The sequence below is a fragment of the Protopterus annectens genome, chromosome 9.part0 (assembly GCF_019279795.1).
Source record: "Protopterus annectens isolate FY-2018-M chromosome 9.part0, PAN1.0, whole genome shotgun sequence".
NCBI lineage: Eukaryota > Metazoa > Chordata > Ceratodontiformes > Protopteridae > Protopterus > Protopterus annectens.
Genome location: NC_056743.1, coordinates 229,887,541 through 229,895,040, shown reverse-complemented (window position 1 = coordinate 229,895,040; position 7,500 = coordinate 229,887,541).

Sequence of the window (7,500 nt, the reverse complement as noted above, 5' to 3'; positions counted from 1 at the left end):
GTTTATCAAAGAGAAATACCAGTATAAACTATAATAAAATCAGAAATATTTGAAGCTGCAGGGCTTGGCAGATAGCCAACACATCAGTCTGCGAAAAGATTTAAATTTGATCATCATGGGGTAAAGTACACTGATGTGTGTTGATAAGAGTCTTGCATGTCCTCTGACTTAAACATGTAATGCAAGTACCGCAGGTTTTTTCCTACCTTATGCATACATTTATGAGTAAAGAAAATAAGACAGTGTCATATGCAAATATACACCCCATAAATCGTTTTGCAACTCAAGAGACAGTCTTTTGTTTAAATTAAGTGCAGAGTGAAAACTCTAGTGCACATATGTACTATGAAATAATTATTTCAGTTTAATGCATCCAGAACTACCCAGAGTACTGCGAAATAATTACATTTCATACTGCTGCTCACTGCAAAACTACGATGTAACCATTCCACTTTTATGCAACTCATGATGCAGTTGTTGCAGAGAGTACAACAAACAAATATAGCATCTGCATACAGAATAGTCTAATGATTCTTCTCGCAGCAGGATATTACTGTTCTTCATTAAAGTGCTCAAAAATAATTCTAATAGTAGCATTCTTGTGCAGTGCAGCATCAGCCATATTAGTTTACAGTGTAAACAACTGTTGTATTTGTACTACCTGACAAAGACGTATCTACACCGAAGACAGAAGTAGTGTATACAAGAAAACAAAACAACTAAGTGGCTATACATTAGTCAGTAGTTACATTTGTACATTATAAACTTGCTAGAACATTACAACTTTGTAAAAAAGATACACATTCACACTGAACTGTAATACAGCATCAAAACTGTCTAGACATAGTAAGGCCTTGCTGAGGTAATGCTCGTGGCTGCCAATAAAGCAGTTACTAGAAAATGGAAATCAAAGTCTAAACCAACTGTACTGAATTAATAAATATAGTAACAGAGAAAACAGAACTGGAAGTGGGATCTTCAGGAAAGGGTAGGAGTAAATTAAACAGAAAAAATGAGAACTGTAGGAACGATACATGTAAAATAATGCTTTGGCGGAGGAATGTGATTTAAGAGGGAGGCAGGAATTGAATGAGCTATGTAATATTTGACTTACTATGACCATAAAGAAGATTATAAGTGATGTATAATGTTTGCAACTGGAAATATGTCAATATGGTTTGTTTTCATTTATATAAATGTATGATTTTCTATATTATAAGTGATAATGCAATAAAGATGTTTCTTGTTAAAAAAAGATCTTACATTTCTTTTTTACCAAATCATTGTTTTGTATTGGGCAAAACTGAACAACAGTTACTCCTTCTTGCACAATAAACATTTCCTGCTTTACAAGAACATAACTCCCTGACCTTACCTTTTTTTGCCAGATATGTTTAATACACAGTAATTTTAGTATCATTATAATTTAGTATCCTTAGTACTAACTGATGTAGAAATCTTTGCATGAAAATATCTTGCATATAACCACCTACAGAGAAGATACTTCTCATATTTGTACAATGTATCTTGTACAAAGCTACAAGACATGAAAAACTAGCACAATATATGTGTGTGTGTGTGTGTGTGTGTGTGTGTGTGTGTGTGTGTGTGTGTGTGTGTGTGTGTGTGTGTGTGTGTGTGTGTGTGTGTGTGTGTGTGTGTGTGTGTGTGTGTGTGTGTGTGTGTGTGTGTGTGCATACATAACATTATAACATCATATCAAATGTAGCACATTTAAATTTCTACCAAACTGCTGTTTTATTATCAGTGCAAAACTGAACAGCTACAATTGACTTCCGGACTTTACATTTTTTTGGCCAGCTACACCTGGGGTACATAACTTTACGAACTGTGCAGGCTAGACACAATTTTTTTACTGCAGTCTTTACAAAGACTTTTAAATCAACACCATTTATGGCTACATTTCATTATAAATTCTTATCCTTTGTCAACACTGAATGGAACTGGACTGCCAAGCTTTCTTTTCATGTCTACAACTGTACAGAAAGTTTGAAATTTTAATTTCTACTCATTTTCTCCATCCTACAACCTGCACAGATGTCTACATTTAGAAAAGCAACCACTTTCCTATCCAGACTTACATAGCTTAATATTTTACCCAATATATGTCTGCATACACTGTATATATGTATACACACACACACACACACATATATATATATATATATATATATATATATATATATATATATATATATACATACATACAGTAGAGAGTCGATTATCTGAACTAATTGTGACCTAGGGTAGTTTGGATAATCAGACTGCTTGGATAATTAAACATACAATTGAAACAGATGAAAACTTATAAAAGCTTGTTTTTTCTGCATGCAGGGAATATACTTTTCAACCATTCAGTGATTCCAGTGGACAATAGGGAATATTTTTCGCACATGAGCGGGCTAGCATAATTGACATTTCGGATAATTGACTCTCTACTGTATACACACACACACACACACACACACACACACACACACACACACACACACATATATATATATATATATATATATATATATATATATATATAAATGTATATATAAACACAAACATTTATATACATAAACCAAAAGACTGAATCCCAAAATACTGAAAACTCAAAATACTGAAAACATATTTCATGCAGGGGCAAGTTCCCCTGCACCCCTCATGTGGGGGGCTGCACCCCCACACCCTCTGCTAATTATATATACCAACTCCAAGATCCCACAACAGTGGAGACCGGGCAAATTCCATCTTCAGTGTTTTGAGTTTTCAGTATTTTTGGATTCAGTCATTTTGTATCCTTGTGTATAACATTCCTCGTTGCTTAACTAAAAAGCGTTCTACATGGTCTGGCATTATTCTGTCTTTGTTCATTTTGTTCCTATATAAGACATATTACCTACACAGGCAGCCTCTGTCGTGATATGCTTTTATTTTTGGTTCCAGCAAAAGGCAACATTTCCCACATTAGCTACTTCTAATTGCAAGATGTATATTTCACTGCTTCTGATTAATGTTAACAATTATAATATATGAAAATAGAATTGTTTTAAATGGATTCCTTGTTGACACAGGTCTCATCCATCTACTACAAGAATGGATATGTCTCAACCTCCACTCTCAGCATCAATCACTCCTTGGCCTCCTAATTAACAAAAACACATGCAACATATCCTGTCTTACTATTCACCCCCCACCCTTTACAAACCACTGCTCATTGGCCTTCAGTTTTAGTAATTTCACTATCAAACAACCTCCTAAACTTATTTCATTTAGAGCTAAATCACTTTCTAAGTTCCTAAAACTCATATCCTACCTATCTACCATAGACAAGTCTTCATACTTTCCCCTAAAGATCCAATCAACGCAGCTGAAACTCTAACTAATGTCCTCCTAAATGTACAAAATAGATTTTTCACAATTATTGCAAGACCACATATACATACATGCACAAACACACTTACGCAAATGAATGACTTACTAAAAAACTGAAAGAGCTACCACACCTACTCAATGACACTTGGTATAATGGGAAAAACAATCCAAACTCGTACACATGCAAACAAATTTACCTTACTCAGAAACCTTTCTTAACAATCCACAGAAAGACAAAAAAGTAACCTTCACACATCCAAACAGTTCTCTTTCATACACTACCCTAAACAATTTTGGCATGCAATTAAGCTCTTCACTGGTCATAAAAACACTAAAATTAACCCCTAGAGTACAACTCAGTATTAACAAGGCTATGTTTTTTGCTGTAGTCATCTCCATGAATTCAATTACCTGGCCCTTACTCCTAATATTTCTACCTATCCTAATCCCTTATCACACATCTCACCCCATACATACCCCCATTTTACTTTAAATTGGTCAAAGCCAAAGACATCAAACCATTAGTAGGAGAAATCCCACTAAGTGCTCATACTGGGCCAGACTGTGTCCGCCCTTGGTTCATATAGCACTGCAGAGATTACCTTGTCTACATTTACGACCTCTGCCTCACCTTGAACTCAATGCCCAACCTATTAAAGCTACTAGTCAAACCAGTACCAAAGCAACTGAAACTATCTGTGATGTCCTACCTTCACCCTGTCTCCATCCTCCCAGCCTATAAGCTGGTTTGATAACACAATAAACTATACCTACCCGCACAATTCATTCAAACTATGCCAGTATTTTGTGCTTTCCTCTTCTAGTGCTTACTTAATGCAAACTGATAATGCCATTCACACCCCTTAACAGAACACTCTAATATGTGTGTTGTAACCATTTATACATTGTATCTGCTACTTTACCTGCTACTTATGGTGATTGGCCTACTGTTTGCATCTTAATGAGCAGTACCCCTTTCTGCTGTTTACAGAGAGTAAAATATTACTTGCTTCTTAGAGCACAGTTATCTTTTCTGCTATGTACAGAGTATGAATCACTATATTCCCTGTTTAAAATTTTATTAATTTACCAACTACATCTTCTAGGAGGACATGATGCAAATATATTCTATTAATTGTGGCTTTATAACTAAGACTACCATTATTTCCTGACTACTCATACAAAATGCCATAACTTAAAAGGAAAAGTTAAAATCTATAAACAATTCTTTATTTTTATTTGCATAAGACGACTACAGCATTTAATGTATTTAGAAAAAGAAGCCTCTGTAAATTAGCTACAGTTCATGATATTTAAAGTCCTCTAGTCAATATTCAGCTGCCCACTGGGTGATATCCAGTAAAGTCTGTTCAATAGGCATGTGTGCGATTGTGTGGACGTGAGGGTTAAGGCAGGTTAGGTGAGTTAGGGTTAGGGTGCGGGTCAGGTAAGTGTGCGATTCTGTGGACATGAGGGTTAGGGCTGGGTAGGTGAGTTAGGGTTAGGGCGCGGGTGAGGTGAGTGTGCGATAGTGATGGACCTTAGGGTTAGGGTTTGGGTTAAGGTAAGTGGGTAGTTAGTGGCTTGTGTATAGTTTAGTGTAGGGTTAGGTGTAAGATTTTAGGTGTATGTGGGTGGATTGCTGTTTGTTCGGTGTGCTTGTGTTGTGTGTATGTGTTTTGGAACAGCAAATATTTTCCCTATGAAAAATTTCGCTCTTCTGTATGTTCGTTGTTTTCAGCTTTCGCTGAATAGGGTTCGATATTAGAGCATTCAAAGTTTTGAAACTTCGATGTTCTAATATAGACCCCCATAAACCTGCTTTTCTCTCACTTCATATTGCAATTCCTGTTTTTATTACCTTTAATTTATCTGTAAGCCGGCTAAAATTTCTCTAAATATTAAATCATTGTCATATAACTTGTATCTATTCTTAACCAATATTTTCATATCATGTCTAATTTGGTATAATTATAGTGTAGATGTTTTTTCTATTATTTCTGAAATTGTAGAATTATTGTTCTTAAAATGTTTTGCAATACATCAGAGTATTTATCCCTGGTCCTCAGCTGAAAATGGGCTCCTACCCAGTCGGATTCTCCCAGTAATCAAATGTTAATAAAGAAAGAAAGAAAGAATATTAATAAAAAAAATATGTGTTTTACTGATTTCAAGACAGAATACGAGGAGTCAAAGACACTGAGTTTTCATCTGTTATTACATTATTCAGGATCTTGCTAGTGGCATAAACAAAGGAGAAGACTTTCAGTTTATCATCTTGACAAGTTTCAGCAGGCATGGAATTAAGAAGCAGCAAATTTCCCCTAAATAAGATATAATCCTGGCTACATCCGGTATTCAAAATCAGTTGTCAGCTACTCGACATGAAAACTGACATCATATTCCCAAAATCTCATATTTCTTTTTTTTTCAATAATAAATCTTTATTATTTTTTACTTCTTCATACACACTTTAACAGAGAAAAAACAAAAATAATTTCTACACAATTTCTATCAACATTAACACAAAATATATACAATATTTACATGAATGCTTTTACCATTTGAATAACATATCTACAAAGTTTCCGTACTAATATAGTCCCTTGTAGTAGTAAGGTTCTTCCAATGGTTATACTTTATAGTCTAAAATAAAATAATAATGAGATTTCCTGATTTCGATAGATTAAGCTAATATATTGTTAAAAATTTGTTCCCAAATCTTTAGATTGTTTGAATGTTTATTTTGGCTATTGATAACATATTTCTGAGCTAATATATGTTTTATCGCTAAGATCTTAAAGTTTTCCCAAGACGTTTGAGTTGGGTTCAACCAATTTGTAGCTATATAGAGCTTCACTGACAACATCGGAAAGAACCATTTTCATTTCTCTGGAACATTATTCAAGGTGAACTGCTTATGGTTTGAAAAAAGACATTCAACAACCATTTGGCGTTGATTCAGACAACTACAGTCATAACTCTGTTTGAAATTTTCTTACAGAACTGCATTTCCTGATCTAATACTAAAAATTATATCACTAATGTGCTTATCCTATGGCACTCATATTTTTAAATTATTTCATCTTCAACCCCTTAACTTTTATTTCTCAGCATCTCCAAGCTAATACTGCTTTGGAATATCAGTTTAAGAAGATCTACACTTTTATTATTCATCCACCTGAAAGGACTTTGGTTTGTCCATGAATGTGAAATTTAACACTTGACCTTTAGAGTAAGTAAAATTCAATGATCTATTAAGACAAGAAACATTCTGTCTTTCTTTGCCAAGATATCTCCTCTTCTATGTCCCATTAATGGTATCTCAAAATTAGGACAGCCAGCTTTTATCTCTCTACCTTAAATCTTCTATTTTTTGTTAGACAGAAGTATTAATATGAGGAATAACTTATGCGAACAGTTACAAAACACTAATCAAGATCAACAAAAGTCATTTATTTATGTTTTGTGCTTACACATTTATGTCTGATACTATCTCTGAATGACTGATTACAATAAGAAGCATCTAAGTTAAACCTTACTGCTACCAGCTTTTATAATTTGTTTCCACTGATATTGTCTAGATGTTCCTGTTCTAAATTATATATTTTCTAATATACTGTCATCTAAAAATGCATTCAGTAAAAAAAAAATACATATATGGTAGTGGATGACATAATGATACCGAGGAGGCTGGACATCCTATGCATCCAAGAGACAGGATGGAAGGGCAGTGCAGCAAAGCCACTTATCTTGGGATCCAGAGTCTACTACTCAGGTAGAGGATAGGCTAGAAATAGTGTTGTAATTATGGTGAGAGAGAGAGAAGTGTCAGGAGGCAGTAGGGGATATCATCAGAATTAGTGACAGACTCATGACTCATGGCAATCAGACTCCTGTGCAATGACAGGGCAGTGTTCATAGTCTCAGACTATGCCACATAGCAGGGTTGTGAGAGTTAGCAAAAGAGTGCATTCATACAGCAGTTGGAGGACCTAATAGCTAAAGCAGGACAACATGCATTGGTGTTGATAATGGGTGACTTGAATGCACATATCAAGATAGACAAAACAGGATATGAGGACTGCCTGGATCCACATGGGTGGGGCAACAGGA